Source organism: Rhipicephalus sanguineus, chromosome 1, assembly GCF_013339695.2.
Source record: "Rhipicephalus sanguineus isolate Rsan-2018 chromosome 1, BIME_Rsan_1.4, whole genome shotgun sequence".
Classification (NCBI taxonomy): Eukaryota; Metazoa; Arthropoda; class Arachnida; order Ixodida; family Ixodidae; genus Rhipicephalus; species Rhipicephalus sanguineus.
Genome location: NC_051176.1, coordinates 102,009,734 through 102,027,536, shown reverse-complemented (window position 1 = coordinate 102,027,536; position 17,803 = coordinate 102,009,734). Strand labels below are relative to the sequence as shown.

The 17,803-nt window shown below is 46.7% G+C and overlaps 1 protein-coding gene and 1 long non-coding RNA gene across 2 annotated transcripts in view; one reads left to right on the top strand and one right to left on the bottom strand.

The window, feature by feature from the left end:
• The window catches only part of LOC119394616 (uncharacterized), a 147,676-nt gene that overhangs the window by 36,880 nt on the left and 92,993 nt on the right, over nt 1-17,803 (bottom strand). Inside the window, exons 2-3 of the long non-coding RNA XR_005184196.2 lie at nt 16,331-16,444; nt 16,137-16,218 (exon numbers count right to left, since the gene is read on the bottom strand). This is a non-coding gene — a long non-coding RNA (uncharacterized LOC119394616). The remainder of the gene's footprint in view (nt 1-16,136; nt 16,219-16,330; nt 16,445-17,803) is intronic.
• LOC119394588 (acyl-CoA desaturase-like) overlaps nt 1,358-17,803 on the top strand; it is a 76,705-nt gene continuing 60,259 nt past the window's right edge. The window contains exon 1 of the mRNA XM_037661914.2: nt 1,358-1,632. The gene's annotated coding sequence lies outside the window, so the exon portion shown is untranslated. The remainder of the gene's footprint in view (nt 1,633-17,803) is intronic.

The window sequence follows — 17,803 nt, the reverse complement described above, 5'->3', positions numbered from 1 at the left end:
GCGCTGCTCGCGGAAATGAACGCCAACGCGTTCCGACGCAACAGCTCCCCGAAAAGTGGAAACGCAACCGCGCCTCTCGCACGGAGCTTGGCGCGCCCGGCAACCGAGTCCACAGTAGCGCAGAGACGCGTGCTCCAACACAAGTGGAGTGTTCTATACAGCCAGACTCGATACTTCTGCCGCTGCAGGTAATGACTCCACGCGCTCATCGCTCTTCAGGAGTTTTTCAGGAGCTGCTGCTCTTCATTAATGGCTCGTTTCCTGCGCGGAAGGCGGGGCGCGGAGCGGCGAAATGAGAGAACGCGCGGAGAAAGTTGGTCTCGCGGCGCCGTCGGATGGAGCTGGGAATGCAAAGCTGAGCAACGGAGAAGGGACCTCTCGCGGAGGGCGAGGCGACCGCGAGCCCGTGTGTGCGCGCGGGGGCAGGCGCGAGCTCGAGTGGGGGCCGCGTTTGTAGGGCAGCGGGTCGCGCGGGCGCTCGCGTTCGCTCTCGCCGTCCTCTGCGCCGGACTTCCGATACGAGCGGCGCGGTGTGCATACGCGCATCTCGTCCCGACGAATTCCCGGTGCGCGAGCGGGCCGCGCGGCAGAGCTCTCACGCGTCCCAGTCGGAAGCCGTCGTAGCTGCTCATCTATATCGCCGCCACCGCCGCTTCCACCCATAACCTGAGTGAGACGCTTTGCGTTTGCGCTGGTTTCTTTGTTCCTTTCCTTCGTTTCTGTTTTACGCTTAATTTTCTGCACGATAATTACGAGTGACTACGCACTTCGTTCCTTAAGATACTTTGCGATAAAAAATAATTAATGTGAGAGAGCTGGAAATTTAGACTAAAGAGATCCCCATTGCCTCGTCTGTTATCACTTCGCGAAAGGATGACATTCGGAACAACGAATACTTATACCATTTAGAGGTCATTTTTCCCCTCTTCCAACGTCTCTTTGTCGGGGAAAGGGATGAAATACGGGCTGTGAGCTTCAAGAAGGGCACCATAACGGGCCACTGAGAGCAAGTGAAGTTTCGCTGCGCTCCGTTATGTCTGCCCCTACACACAGCCCTCGCCCTATTGTATGGAAGAAAAAAAAAAAAAGGAATTTTGCCATTTCAAAACTTTGTTCTGTTCCGGTTCAGTGTTGGCCTAGTTACCGCCCAGGCGGTCGTTGGCTTATGGGTGTTGGAAGAGGAGGAAAAAGACAGGAAGGAGGTATGGATGAGAAAGCGGTGACTGGCATCGGAGAGACGCCATGTCTCAACTTGAATACGCTAGCGGGTTCTGGCGAGACGTCTTCTAAGAACAGCAACCCCCTCTCCCACCCCTCCCTCAGTCCACTGTATATGCACTGTGTGCGGCTGTCTTGCTGGTGTTATGCAACATTTTGCTCTCTCCTTCAATTCTGTTATGCGGGGTATGGAGAGAAGGGGGCTGGGTCACCTGATTTGACTTGCACCTCTCGTGGAGCCTTTAACAGTTTGGTCGCAGGCGTAGCCGGGGTGCGCAGCAGCCGTGCCTTGTACCCGAAGGCCCATTCTCAAGGCTTTTCCGGACTCCCCCGCCGAGCGTCCCATCCGCCAAGAAGGCTGAGCGAACGCAGCCTTGGCTTTTGCGGAAGCCCGAGTCGACGACCTGCGCCAAGGTAGGGGCACACCTGTGCGCGCTCCAAACCGCGCTGCGGGATGCGGAGTGTACCTTACAGCGTGCAAAATCACGCATGCGATGGATGCATACAGTTTTTATAGTTAAGCTCGAGCGTTTTCGTTCGAGCTTAGCTGCAGAAATTTCTTCTTGATCGACTGCTAGGACACGGGTTTTCGTTCGTGCGTTCTTTTCTCGAACGATGTCAACAAGTATTCCATAACGTGCGTGTTTCGATACCACTTGAAGCGGTGCGTGCTCTCAAAGAAACGGCATCAAATGAAATATTGTCTGTCATCTCCTATACTCTAATCTACTGCATCGTAATTTAGTCAATAATCGCTTAGAAGCTGATAGCACCATCTGTAATAAATTCGCCTCACAGATGTTAACAATGTCTGCACGAAGAATTTTATGAGCGTCACCGCTGTGTCTGCTGTGTTGTGGTGCAAGATTAAATGAGGAAGGAATTGTTTTTTCCAAACTGCATTTTGGCCATCGTTATCACTAATATTTTTGGTAACCGGGAGTTCTGGTGCAACAAGCTAAATACTGAGAAAAAAAAGCAATTGACAAGATGATTCCTTTCCTTTGTCTGTACCATCATCGTGTATCGGTACTTACTGCTTGCAAATTAATCAAATGAAAAATAAATATTGCGTCAGAATTTCATAGTGTTTTCTTCTATTTCGTTGAGTGAAACGTAGTGGTCTTAGCCAGGTTGCTTTAAAAAAATAATACAGAAAAACTGGTCGCTTCACATCTTATCATGCATCAATGTTGCCATTGCAGGGCGAATACTTTGATACGGACCAGGTGCTCTTTCGTAGTGGTAACTACCCGTTATTTCTTAGGAAATAAGCTACGGAATGTCACGTGATGCCCCCTAAGATTCAATTGTCACGTTAGGACGAAGCCGATATTATTAGAGCAAATCACGACAGCGCAGAGGTAATAAGCCTAGTATAGGTCTTTACTCATGCTGAAGCACGCGATTTTAAGGCGAAAGCCTTAGATGACTCATCAAACAGGAAAATTGACTGTCAGCGTCCATTGGCGTCGGGGACGAGTGAGGCAGAAATAATCTTCACGCGATGACGTCACCATAGGGCGTCATCAAGACGTCGCAGAGCGCCAATATTTTTGACGCCATCATGACGTCACTGTGACGTCCCGTGACGTGATGATGTCATCTTATGACATCTTACCTTGGTCAAAGGTGGGTCAATCACGGAGGCAGTACAAAAGCAGGTGATGTGCCTCCGATCCTGGAGGCAGTGCAAAGCCCCGTTAGGTGCAGAAAGCTTTTGGAGGATGGCGGGGCAGGATCAATACATCGAGTGAGAATAAAAAGATGTATTTCGCTTTCGAGTCGTCTTAGTTCACCTAAGACGACTGCTGCTAAGGAGGCTAAAAACAACACCAACCAACTCGGTAGGTTACCATTGCAGCTGTTTAGCCTTTGCTTGGGCACTGATCATTTTCGAGCATGCTGCCCCTGCCTGGCTCACCTCGTCCCAAAAAGAACTCATCCTTTTTGGGCCGCCAGATGAAGCCGAGCAAATAAGTGGTTTCCTGCCTCACAAACAAGCCTTAGTTATGCGTTGCACCTAAATCTCATTCGATGCTTCGAGCTATTTGCACTAGCTGTGCAGGCCTCTTGAACGTGCATGAGCGGATACTCTTGATGTGGACTCGTATAAGGGACCCTGTGAGTTTTTGAAATTATGTAGGAGGCCGAAAAGACCAGTTTTTCCTACTTGCACGCAGCAATGAATAAAGCAGCTTGACATCGTGCGTGCTCCTTTTAAAAAAAAAAAAGGAGTGATGATAGGGCATATTGCGCGAGAAACAACAAACGCTGGTAAGGCTTATTAAATAAATAAATAAAAACTGATGGTTTGGCTTTGCCCACTGTTTTATACAATACATTTGCGTAGTTTCCTTACGCCGACCTTTAAATATATCCGTGTATTATCGTACTGTCCAGGCTTTCGAATTTAAAAAAAAATGTATCACAACACCTAATTCAGAAATAATTACGCGACTGATGAAGATTCATAAAAAACAGTGCGCACAATATTTTTCGTCAGATAGCAAGCAGCTAAAAGATCTATTAGAACTTCGAAGGTGCGAACATACGGAAAGACAGCAGGACTCTTTCGGGTTTAACGCAGGATTAGGGAAATATTGCAGGTCACGCCCTGCGTGAAAAACTTGACAACTTGATGAGGAGAGTGTGACATCGCAGATTCTGTTTCTTGATACTACCGGTTAAAATGGACGACTGTGTGCATTAAGATGCTGATGTCTCCCCGAATGGTGCGAGTACTTCTTCCTCTTCTTTTTTTTTTTTTACGTAATATAACCAACTTAGTGGCACCTAAATCTCATTCGATGCTTGGAGCTATTTGCACTAGCTGTGCAAGGCTCTTGAACGTGCATGAGCGGATCCTCTCGATGTGTACTCGTACAATGCTTCTGCATGGAGCCAATGCAGCTTCTAGGTTCACATCCTGCACATTTCATCCAAGCGAAGAATAAACGCGTCGGAAGAGAGAAGCACCAAAATGCGGCGTTCAGCTTCTCCTCTGCGCACGTATGATGTGTGGAGATGTGGCATTGTCGAAGCGCTGCCGTCTATGCGAGCCATGGGCTTTGCGTGCAAAGTTAAGCGAATATCGTCACACTTGAAGATATTGGAACGCATTGAAATGGTATCCAATCGCACGAACGAGCAGAGTGATGTGGTGAAGAGGTTTACGCCATGAGCGATGCAGACGGAAGTTGTGCAGAAATCTTAGTAAATTATTATTATTTTTTCCTAGGCGTGGCATGGGGGATGGGGGGTGGAAGCAATGATGCTAAGTCGGGCCAATCAAAACAGTCAATTTCTTTTTCGAAGGAGTCCCTAAAAGTGACGATATTGACTGACTCAAAATGTTGTCCTTATTTATTTTTTCGTTGCTCTTAGGCGCCTTCCTCATAATTTTATTTCTATCTATATATATCCAAATCACCTAATACATTTGCGGGTCGGCGGTTGGATTTTGAAAGCGAAAAAAAAACAACCGGCGATTTCCTGAAACGAATGAGATATCAAGATTGCCGTTGGCCTGCTGGATTGATGCAACCAGATGTCTCACGGATAAACTTTTCTGTTTGTCTTTTACAAGCAGTGACAAGAAAAGGCGCGGAAAACACATTAGAAAGAAATAGAGCCGAGGAATTTGAACTAGACCAAAGTTCCTTGAGGAATTTCACCTGGGCAATTTACTAGCTATTCACTTCACTAAAAAAAAAATCCACACATTTCCACGAAGTGAATCATGACGAGTGGGCGAAGCTTTGGGTATCGTATGGGTGAGTAACCGTACGTTACCCGAGCGTTGCCCCCATATAATGTAAACTGAGTGACATAAAGTAACAAAGTGATATAAAGTGACATATAGAGTCGACGACAAGGCTAGGTCCTAACGTACATAATGTCTACGTTGAAGTCGCCGTCTAGTATAAAGGGTTTGTGCTTGTAGGTGTTTTATATTTTTTCTCCACAAGTACGACTGACGTTCGTCTATTGTAAACCTTTTCTGATTCACATACACACATATGTTTCGACTATAGCAACGGTTTTCTATATACCGTGACAGCGCACAGTGAGAGTCGACGACAAAGCTAGATCCTTATGTCCATAATGTGTACGTTGAAGTCGCCAACGTACATAAAGGGTTTGTGCTTGTAGGCATTGTATAGTCTTCTGTCACAATCATGAGTGATATTAGTCTATTGTTAAACCTGTTGTTTCGATTTTAGTCGGTGTTGTGCCGTGCGAACGGACACCATACGCACAAGCCTCGGCATTAAGGTACTTCGTCCCTAAAAAAATCGATCACAATATTGCTGTTAAAGAGGCTAAAAACAACACCAACCAACTCTGTAGGTTACCAACTCTGTTTTGCCCTTGCTTGAGTGCTCATTATTTTCGAGCATGCTGCCCCTGCCTGGCGCACCACGTCCCAAAAAGCACTCATCCTTTTTGGGCCGCCAAACGAAGCCGAGCAAATAAGTGGTTGCCTGCCTCACAAACAAGGCTTAGTTATTCGTTGGAACCCGTCCTTGAATAAATTGAAAGACAATTTTATATTGATCATGTGCCTTTTGCGCAGTGTAATATATTCTTTACATATAGTGGCCAAAAACGATCGCAACTGTAAGAACTCTATAGCACACAGCAGAGCCTGGCCCGAGCGACCAGATGCCAGGGACGTAGGCAGAAATTTCTTTCGGCGGGGGGGGGGGGGGGGGACACGGGTTCGGTTTGCCACCGCCTGGCTACGCCACTGCCAGATGCATATACATGTAGTGACAGTTTGTGTGTGCGAAGACGGAATATAACAAGTGAGAGTCCTGCTATGAACAAAGTGTTTCATCCCATCGTGAAGCGGTATGCTAGAACACTGCAGTGAAGGAAAGAATATGACTTTTAAGGGCTCGTTTCTTAGTTAGACACAATATTAATGAGAACTACGTTAGTTCTCATTAATATTGTGTCTAACACTGCATTGAGTTGCAGTCCACCTCGCACTAAGAAAACAGGAAGAAAGGTTCAGTTTTACTTCAGCAAACGAGATATGCTTATATAGTTTTTGATGCCACTGGTTATTACAAGTAAATGCAAGCGTATCACTTGCTTTATATACATAAAGCAGCCTCTCTATCTCTACATACTTACATACATACATACATACATACATACATACATACATACATACATACATACATACATACATACATACATACATACATACATACATACATACATACATACATACATACATACATACATACATACATACATACATACATACATACATACATACATACATACATACATACTCTTGTGTCGACGTAGTGCACAAAACAAAAGAAAGACCGCTAGTGTCGTAGGGCGTTACGATAGTCCCGTAACGCACAGGAAATTATCGTTTCTTGGACCGCTAAAATCACGTGCAAGCAAAGGTCCAGAAAACTGTGTCAAGTATATGGACATCACCCCCGTACGTGGGCAAAACAACGAGGAACAACTGAGAGTCATGGAGAAGCATTGCCGACCTTCATAACGTGCCACCTTGGCTGTCTATTGCGCATTGTTACTTTATGCGTCCTTCTAGATTTTTGTGACAAGGTTGACTGCCACTCTTTTTTTGTTTTGTTTTGTTTTTTTCCTGCTTATCACTCTATCAAAATTCATACAGCCCTTACTCATTTGCCTAAGACGACTCGAAGGCGACGGCCATGTTCTTTTTCTGCTCAATCGATTATATTGATCCCCCTCCCCCATCCCTACCCCCGAAAGCTTTCAGCATCCAAAGTGGTTTTGCACAGCTTGCTTCCGGAATAGGCCCATCTTTGACCAGGCGACGATGTCATGCGAAGACGTAATAATAAGACGTCACGTTATGTGTCATCACAGTGACGTCATGATGACGTCATGAAGTTCGCAGCCTGTGACGTCGTGCTGACGTCATAGTTTGTCGTCACCACGTGATGATGGCTTTTGCATAACTCGTGTTGACGCCGGCGCCGCCGACGGTCCCTTTTCGCGTTTGATGAGGCATCTAAGGCGGTCGCCTTAAAAATAAATGATGGTGCGGCAACAAAACTGCCTTAAGTTATTGTCTTCTTGTCGCGCTGTACGCTGCATTTTCTATAGTACTGAACGAGCACAACCGGAAACAGATTTTTTGTTCACACTCGGTGCTACAACTAAATTCAGGTCAATAGATGCGCAGAAATTCATGTCCCAAACGGATATGTTCTCCTAATTTAAATACTACATAAAAGGAAACAAAGATGGGCGAAAGAGAACTGGCTGTCAGCGGTAGCCGAACCAACATCCTCCGCATTGTAGGTGCAACATTCTACTAATTAAGCTACCGCGACGATTTGATCCCCGTCCTCTCTCTTGGGCATTTTGGTATCTCTATATGAAGGCGAAAGCCTCAGATGCCTTGACCGTCGGCGGCTTCAACACGAGTGACGCAAAAATCCTCCCGTGATGTCGTCACCATATGACGTCACATAACGTGACGTCACATGATGACGCCATCACATGACATCATCGCTTGTTCAGTGGCGGGCCGATCACGAAGGAAGTGCAAAATCAGGTGAGGTGCACAAAGCTTGCAGTGCCTCCGATCCTGTAGGCACTGCACAGCCACGTTAGGTGCCGAAAGCTTTCGGAGAGGGACGGGGTAGCATCATTACGTAGACTGAGAAGAAAAAGAAGGTGATGGTTTTCGCCTTCGAGTCGTCTTAGGCGAATGCATAAGAGACACTATGAGTTCTTTTTGATCTATAGTTCTCTGGAAGTGTTAGCCAGTGCCGCTCACGGCTACGGCGGCGGAAACAGAACATTCTTTCAGCCAGAAGTATCGCGCAGTGCCTGAACTTTGAAGACCAGGCAAGCCGCCAATAAAGGCTCGTATGGTCTTCATGACATATGGGCTGCCAGGTTCGATGCTCTAAGGTTACGTAGTGAAAAAGAATAATTAGGGGCATTTTTCTTACCGATTGCTTCTAAGTGAATAGCTTTACTCACTCTGTAATTTTCTGGGCTTAACCTTACAAAAACTCACAGCGTCCCTTATGCATTCGCCTAAGATGACTGGAAGGCGAAAGCCATCATCTTCTTTTTCTTCGCAGTCGATTTTATTGATCTCCCCGCCCCCGAAAGCTTTCGGCAACTCCCATGCCTCCGAGATCGGCCCACCTATGACCAAGTGACGACGTCATGTGATGACGTCATCATGTAAGGTAACTTTATGTGAGGTCACAGTGACGTCACTATGACGTCATGACGACATCACAAAATTTGGTGATTTGATGACGTCATATGGTGACGTCATTACATTAGGATGGATTTTTTGCATGACTCGCGTTGACGCCGACGGTCACTTTTCGGGTTTGATGAGGCATCTAAGGCTTTCGTCTTAATTAAGAATTGAACCCTTCGGTTCCCCTCATCCGCTCGCTCGGTCTGACTATGGAAATAAAAGTTCATATTCGCACATGATGACGACGGCGATGGTGATTATGTTATTATGATAACCACCATTATCATCATTATTAATATTTTTATTATTAGTAGTAGTAGTATAGTAGCCTATCTGAATCTTTCGAAAGAATTGCAGGGTAGAAAGCGAGCTAGCTGGCCATTGCCTGCAGAAGGAGTGGAGCTGAAGGAGAGAGCAGGTGGATACAAAGGGATGGTGAGAAGAATTGGATACGGTTTCTAAGAAAATTCCATTCAGTGCGCCCAGCTCATGGCAGAACAGTAAATGAGTCACGCGCAGGAAAACGACCAGCGTCATAGCCCGCCCCATCAAGCTTCCTTGCGAGCGTTTCTTGGAGCCTGCTTCACTAAATTGGCCGTTGTTAGTAAAAAGAAAGAAAGAATGGCTCTGATGCTTCTAGTTATTTTTGGTTCGGGCGGACACAAAAGGGGTATTCCAGAGACTCTCAGTCAGCCTTGCGGGAGCCGTAGAGCAAGCGGCGAGACTTCCGTGCTTGGTGATCTCAGTAACTGGCCATTTACTTTGCGTGTCGAATCTTGGCAGACAAAAAAAGGCTGCCCACTAATCGAGAAGGATGACGCATTTACTAGTGGTACTCCAATACACAATGCGAAAAGGTTGCGCGCTATGTAGTTGGCGCAGTAGTAGCGGCACGTACGTTGTCGTTCATTCATACATACATACATACATACATACATACATACATACATACACACATACATACATACATACATACATACATACATACATACATACATACATACATACATACATACATACATACATACATACATACATACATACATACATACATACATACATACATACATACATACATACATACATACATACATACATACATACAACGAGAGGTATGACTCGACTGCGCCATCTAGTGCAGTCAAGTCATGCCGCCCGTTTGCGGCTGGACAAACTTTCCCGGATATCGAATTTGAATAACATTGTTTTCAACGAGAGGTACATGGCATATTTTTGAAGAACTTCTAAAAGCACCCGCCCTCGGGTTTTGCGTCGTCATCGCTCGCGTAGCAGAGCGAACGATTGGCGCAGGCGAAGAGGAAGGAGAGCGAACGCAGAGCGCAGCTGAGATTGAATGACAGTGACAGCGGCGAGATCGAGAGGAAAGCATTGGAGAAGGATACAGCGGACGCATGAGGATGAAACTTCGTCTGAGTCGAGTGCCGACACAGCCGTAGAATGCGCTCCGTGCGAACCACGCGTTCCCGTGATCACGCTTTCTTTCTGAACAACGAGCGAAGCAATCGGTGGAAGTGCCTCATCGGGCGCTGCTGCGAAACGAACTGCCCGAGCAGAGGCTCATCAGCCCCACCGACGCCAGAATCATGCTGCGCTCAAACTTCGCATGAGGGAGTGTCGAAATCGCCCGTAACTTTCTTTTTATGCAGCGGGATTGTGGCGTGAAATAAACAGTGTCTATTCCGCTGCACATTCCTATTCGATGTTTTACTTTGTTACCAGGCATTTTGCGCAAGTTGCACTCTCGAGCATGCCTTCTATGGAAACCTCAGAGGGCCATGATCTTTTTAATTGCCCTTGGCATACTTTCAAAATTTACAACGGTTTCATGTCCCTGTCTATATAGCCGGTTTCGTTGGGCGATCTCGCTGACAAGAAAGTCTGACCCAGCAGTTAAAACCGCATGGTGGTATCGTCCGCACTGGAGTTACTGTATATGCTACCTTTAGGTAGCAGAGTTGCGCATAGGTCTGGCTAGCAACCACAGCTATGCGGTGAAGTCGCACACCGTTTGTGCAGGCGACATGCCTACTGTGTCGCCGATTAACCTGTCTGGCGTGTCGAAGACCGGCGATAAACATTGGCTGTCGATGGCTAGTGTTAATTCAGTTCGCTGCAGCGGCGGCGTCGAGAAATAAAAAAATTGGCCCAAGCGGCAGCTTCTTAGGGATGGTAAAATCGATGAACGATTAATCGATTAATCGATTAAAGGTTCACAATTAATCGATTAATCGTCATCTATTTTCGCCTTTCGATTAATCGATTAAAGCTATTCGATTTATCGATTACGGCACTCCCCACTCCCGCTGCCAACCTTCCCCCTTGGCCGGAGCGCATGACTTCGAGGCGCGCTATCCTGAGGCGCAAATGCAGTGCACATCGCCTCTCTTTTACTGCTTTCACTACAGCGCATATTTCTGCGCTAGCAGAACGAGCCCGGAGTTGACGGCGGCCATACCCATAGAGAAAGACATGAACTCGCCCTGAACTCCAAGCACTCCCCAATGCTTCAAGCCCGGGCAGGAGGCGGCTCCACCCCATCGAGAGAGAAACGAACTTGCCCGCTTCGCTCCGGCTCACAGTCTACTGCAGCTACTGCCTTCACCTCCTCTCCCTTAAGCTGGTTAGCGCCGCCTGAGTATACGTGAGGCTTGCGTTGCTTGCGTGTTATATTGTGTAATTATTACACATTGGTGGTTATACTGCTAACTTTGGGATGTCATAATGCCGGGAAATCGGAAGAGGAGCGCAGTGTGGTCGTTGTTCGCTGAAGATGAGAAAACGAAGACTGCAGGTGTAATAAATGTGGCAATAAGCACTTCTCGAAGCCAGCGACGGAGACTCTAAGATATCACAAGCTGCACGCCCACTCTATTCACGTGCCAAAGAGCCATCTCCCAAAGAAAGGTGGTAACGACGAAGGTGACAGTGTTGAAGAACCCTATCCTGGCAACACCAATCCGCCTCTCCAGGTAAGTTATCAGTATCTCGCTATTTAGCCAACAGCCATCTCCCGACGAAGGGCCCCTTGTGTCCAGTGTGCGAAAGTGGGAATTTTCGCACACTGGACACGAGGCCCGTCGTCGACACTTTCGAAAGCGGGAATTTTCGATCGTCAGTGCGTCTGATAAAAAGATTTGGGTCCATATCAAGCACGAACGATGCCTCTCAAACAAAGAGATATCGGTTTTAAAGCACCCATAAAAATGTCGATTAATCAATTAATCGATTAAAACTTTCCACCGAAAGCAATTAATCGATTAACGGCTAAATCGGTTCACGATTAGCGATTAATCGATTAAAAATTTTAATCGACCATCCCTACAGCTTCTCCGCAATGCATGGTTGCTAGCGGCGTTGGAAGACAGATGCGCAACTCTGCTACCTAAAGTAGCATATATATACAGTAACTCTAGTCCGCACTGTAGTAGGGCGCAACCGTGTGGTGGTGGCCGTGGTTTCGTGCGCTACGCGTGGTACTGATGGTATCTATAGCACTGGTACTACACATTGGTAGTAGCGCCGTGCGTCGGTGCGGGAGATACCGAACAATCTGCGCGGTGGCAAGGGAAGCGTTCTTGGAATCTTCCCATAGGCGCAGTCACTGTTCTGAGACGGTGTCGTTGAGGCTCTGCGCCTCCGATCGAAGACGCTGCCATGTCCAGGCACTGCGACTTCGGTTACAGACGCTGCTCGTGGTTCAAAACTATTCCTGGAGGAAGTGGTGCTCCAAGTATACCTGTTGACTCCCGCTCACGGGACAAAAGGGTGCCTACATTCCATATATCGCTTGCACTTGGGCCCCCTGGCACGTACGGTGGTTGGGAGAGCACTACCAGGTGTGATAGCAAGCGACGGGTTAGTCATGCCTCCTCCGCGAAAGCTTAAGCTTTCCTTAATACATAAGATAATGTTACGGAGGACTAATTCGGCATGCTAGCAAAGAATGGTTTTAGCGTGCTCCGGGGCGTAGTCTTTATATGGGTCACTACGTTACAATATTTGTTATGACCAATCCGTAGCTTCCTATATCACACTTGGTAGCGATGCCTCTCTTTTTCAACACGCATGGAGAAGTTTCACTTCGACCACCGAGCCATGATAGTATGATTGCCGACAAAGCTATACAAAAGAGTCGTGTGTTCTACACTCGAGTAAATAATTATAAAGCGCACGGAAGGCACAAGAAACTGCTCCAAAGCCTGTATGTTTCCCATGAAAAGCACTGAGCGCGCGCCTCCCGCCTGCCCTTCGTTGACGAGTCGTCTGGTGAGCGCTCCTTCGTAGTTTAGGTACTTTATCTCGCAGCTGCGAAACACGCGCTGTCCTCACCTAAAGAGTAATATGATACATCTCCGACCGTGACCTTGGTTCTTCGTCGAGGGACGGCGCTGGTGACGCCATGAAGTGGCGTCACCAGCGCCGTGCAGGTGACGTACTGCAGGTGGGATGCGCATGCTACTTATACCACTTGACCATCGCTTTTCTCACGACCAGCTCTACTGTGAACTATTGCCTAGTCTGTGCTCACACATGGGTGCAGCGCCTTTCGGCGTTGAGACTTGGCAGTCTGGCAAACGTACACAAGTTATGCGAACATGAACTATAGCGCGAACACTGTGTGGGTAATTTCTTGCGGAAATAATCGCAGGCTTCGCCTGCAAATATTTCAATAGACTTTGGCAAACAGTAGCATGCAACGCGTTTCGAAGCTTGCGCAATCGATGCGCACAGCTGCCGCGCACGTAGTCCTCGTCATTTGAAGTTCATGGAAGGGACACCAGTACATTTCACGCAAACTGCCTTTCTCGCTCAGTCGCGGAGCTTGGTAATGATTTAAACCCATTAAGATGCGTGTTTATTTTATTCCTTCCACGTTAGTGCAACAAAAGCCGCGCCTGCATTTCACCTCAACTGTTTGTTCCCATCTAACCGTTTGTCCATCTATTCTTTCGCTCGCAAGTAAATAATAGCGTTGCATTTCACGGAATGAAACTTGTCGCTCTCTTCTGCACGGTGAGCCGGACATCCCACGACGCGAGTCTTTGTATACGCCGAGATGCGCGCCGCGCTTTCAAAGAAATCTCTCTGCGTAGGAGTCGATGTAACACAAAGAAACATACTGCATTTTGCATATACCCCTTAGGGAAGTCAGCTTCTTCTTTCGCAAGCACGCGCGATCAGAGGTGAAAAACCGGTCGCTGTATACGCCTCTCCTATAAATAAACCGTAACCACGCATCGTCGGAATCGCGGCGCCTACCGAGAAGCGATCCGAACTAATCGCGCGACAAACATTCCCACGTGCAATCTGAACGACAGCAATCCCCCCCCCCTCTCCGCATGTCAGCCACCGCGCTCGCTAGCGCTGACGGTATACGAGGCCTCACGCGCGCCGGAGGAGGAGAACAACAGGGAGAAAACACTTCCCCGAACGCGAAGAAACTATTCTCGAACAATTTCTCATTCGGGTTTTCTTCGCCTTCCGGAAGAAGTCCCGGTGAAACAGCTGTTATCGTATGTGCGTGTAGATATTACGCACGCTTGTTCCTCCTCCTCCTTTCAACGTGCTTGATGATGTATGCACACAAGCAAGCGCGCGATACTCTAGCTCATATGCATACACATGTAGCGCCCTTTCGGTATAAACACGCGCCCTTCGTTTATCACAAAGTAATAACCATGTCCAGCTGCATTCGCGAAGGTGTTCGCTCGCCACTCGCCATTTGTAATTCGGCGCACTATACGTGTACACTGTCTTCTTTAACCCCAACCCTTACTCTCGTTATGAATTCCCTCCTTTCACTCACTATTGACTACTGTTAATAGTAGCGATCGGTCTGCACACTAATTGTTTCTCACGCCTCATTAGGACGAACGATAGGAGCGCTGCTCTATCATCTACTGTTTCTAACTGCTCCGGACTTTTGGCAGCTGCGGACTTGGAAGGTGGCGATAGCCAAGCGGGTGGGAAAGCCCGGAAGACAATTATCGCTCTCCGCTAGCTTTATTAGGCGTCGCATGGCGTGCGGAGTTCTATTGTTTGCACGCTGGGTCGTTGATTGCCCGCCGATTTCGTGAACGCGGCACCGGGCGTCTGGCAAAGCCCCCGAATTTCTTCGAGGCGGTAAATTACTTCGAATTATGATGTTGTCGCACAATAACTAATAACTTTGGGGCGTGAAAGGCTTCCCCCCGGGTTTATCCCCCGCCGAGTGCATCAGCGTAAAAAACCGAAAGTGAATGGTTTCTCACGCTCATTGCACGCCCAACGACCACCGTATACAGCTTGCGGGGCAATGCGTTACTTGCCTCGTGGCTTTGCGAGTGCGGACAATAATGTAAACAGCCTGGCATTCTCTTTTCGGCTGAGAGCTTCACACGCGTCACCGATGACCCTCGCCGAGAAAACTGTCATATACTGGACTAAAGTAGCATCCAGTGACGCCTCCAAGAATTACCGAGTGGATTTGCCAGGAACTTCCGGGCAACTTGTGACTCATATATGACAACGTTAATCTACATTTTGCGCGACGGAATATAGATTACTTTATTACCAATACCTGCCTCGTTACATCCTGTTTTCCATTTATTTATTTATTTATTTATTTATTTATTTATTTATTTATTTATTTATTTATTTATTTATTTATTTATTTATTCATTTATTTATTTATCCTATATGTTTGAATGATTCAAAATGCATTATTGCTAGAGAGAGTGTGTGTGTGCGACGGGGGGGGGGGGGGGGTGACTAGGTGCAACCTAAAATTGGCTTTTCGTAAAATCAGCACTGCAATTAGCAGGAATAAACGTCTAATAAATGTTGCACAGCACAAGTAAGAGTAATTGCAATTCGAAGGCTGTGGGTTCGGTCTCCACCGTCAGCAAGTGGTTTTTGGTCCACCTTAATTCATTTGCATTTGTGTCATAATTACTACGCTGCAGTTAAAAACTGCAAATAATGTCCTCTATGCCTTCCTTAGCCTCATTATCTACTGGCTGCATTAACGTTCGTCTAACAAAAGAACGAGGCCCTGGATCGAGTCCCCTCCTTTAGTTACAAATGCGAGAAGTCATGTAAGCGAGCATCAATCATGGACTGTCCTGAGTACTTTAAGGAATAAATTGCATCCAATTAGCGCATTGCAAATAGTAAATTAGAAAGTATTTCTGCCATATCTAAAAGAAAAGGTCCTGTGAAGGAACAACATAACTTCGCAGCTTATTCTAGCCTTTTATTGTGCTAGAGGGAAAAAAAAAAAACGAGTATTTAAAAGCGCTATAATGCGTTATTGATGCGGCAATGTGGAGCAATTTATTGTTTTAAAGAGCCCTGGGCCAGGTCGTTTGAAATATTCTGTCATAGTAAAAACATTAAAAAAAAATCGCCGGCAGTGCTATAAATGTGACTACCAACGATACGATACGAGAGAAGTTTCGAAACCCGAGTCGCTAACGTGCATTTTAGTTTCAATGCGCGTAATGCCATGTTCATAGAATTTAACTGATGTTACAATGGGGGTATTGAACTTAATTAAGTTGATACAGGATCAAATAAATAATAACGTCATTTATCCATAACTTCATGACTGTAGTCTCAGGGCTTAAGTATATAGAATTAAGCGAAAAAAAAAGCAAATAGAACTCACCAATGCGCCATCACTTGCTGTTTTACCAAGCAACTCAAAGCTCCTCCAAGGACGCTTCATGAGGGAGGGAGTCGCTTGCAACCTGCAATCATGCCCACAACTAAAGTGACCTTGATGAACACAGTTTCTCTCAGTATTATCGCACTGTCTATTGCAACACTGCAGTAGGAAAGTTACACAGCTTCTTGGAGTACCTGAGCAAATTAGCCTCTACACCGGCTTACGGCTGTGGGCGTTAAAAATGACGCTGCGTCAGCACGCGGCTGCTTTAGGCCCCGGATCGAGTTTTCCCATGAAAGTTTTCTGACCTGCAAAAGAAAAAAAAAGCATTATAGGCTCTGGTGCTATTTCATTTCATCATGGTTGACACATCAACGCATAGTGCCGATTGATATATGCTACACGAGATCATCTCACATGTTATTTGTGTCCTTCATTTATAGCTGATTATATAACGGAGCAGCACGAAGGCAGAAATTTATGGAAATTTCAGGCAGCACACGTCCTGCTAGGTTCTTCGTCGTTGTCTTCTTGTTATCCTTAAATCAGTTATGAACCCCCTCCAAGTCCCTCACCTGTCCATCCTGTTGTAATGAAGTTCATGACTTCGTTAGTTGCGCCATTTCAGCCAGAGATAACAATAATGTTGGGATCTTACGTTCCAAAAGCCCGATATGGTTATGAGAGATGCCGTAGTGGAGGGCTCCAGAAATTACGACCACATTTGGTTCTTTAACGTGCACCTAAATCTGAGCACACGAGCCTCCAGCATTTCGCCTCCATCCGTCCGAGATTCGATCCGGGTCAGCAGTCGAGCACCATAACCACTAGAACACCGTGGCGAGTTTTATCCCAGCAAGATAAAGAAAGCATGCATTTCTGGCAGGCATATGCGCTAAACGATAGGCCGACGTATACGCAAATAGCCAACGTAGAGTCGCCATCGTAGCCGCCTAACGAAGACATCCTCCAGAGGTGGAAACTACTAATCTTAAACGCAGCGCTTTTCACACCATATTAAAACCACCGACGTCGCACCAGCTGTCATTCTTTGAAACTGCCCTTTGAACTACTAAGCTTTTATTACTTTTCCGCTGGTTAACCGATAGCAAGTTTGAAAGAATCTGTTACGACAAACTCGCTGTCGCGAAAGACTCTGCTCTTCTCGACAAACATAACTATCGTCATGCCAGAAATTACATGCAATTAAAGGTGTCAAGGTTTAGGAACGCAATGCCTCTCCCACGATACGACAACACTTTGGCGTATTGCGTGGCGAAGCTACTGTTGCATAACACTGCGTGAGATGCTCGTCGAATGAATAAACACGACCGAGCGCGCGTTTGCATGGCTGCTTGTTGTTTCTCACGCTTCATAAGCAGCGCAGCGTGTCACACGATGTATTTGGGACATGAATGGCTCGAGGGGATTGTAATTTACCCCTGAAGAGCAGGCGGCGATATAGGCAGACACAAGGCAACGTTGGGGAATTACTGCAAGGTCTGTGTTTTCTTCGCAGGGATTTTGTGTACCCCTGCTGAGAACCTGGGAAGCAGTGAAGCGCGTTCACACTTCCTCGTCTGTCCATAATTATTACCACACTGACAGGTGACGCTGACAACACGTGCACATGTCCCGAGCACTCAACATGTTTCACTTAGAAGAGG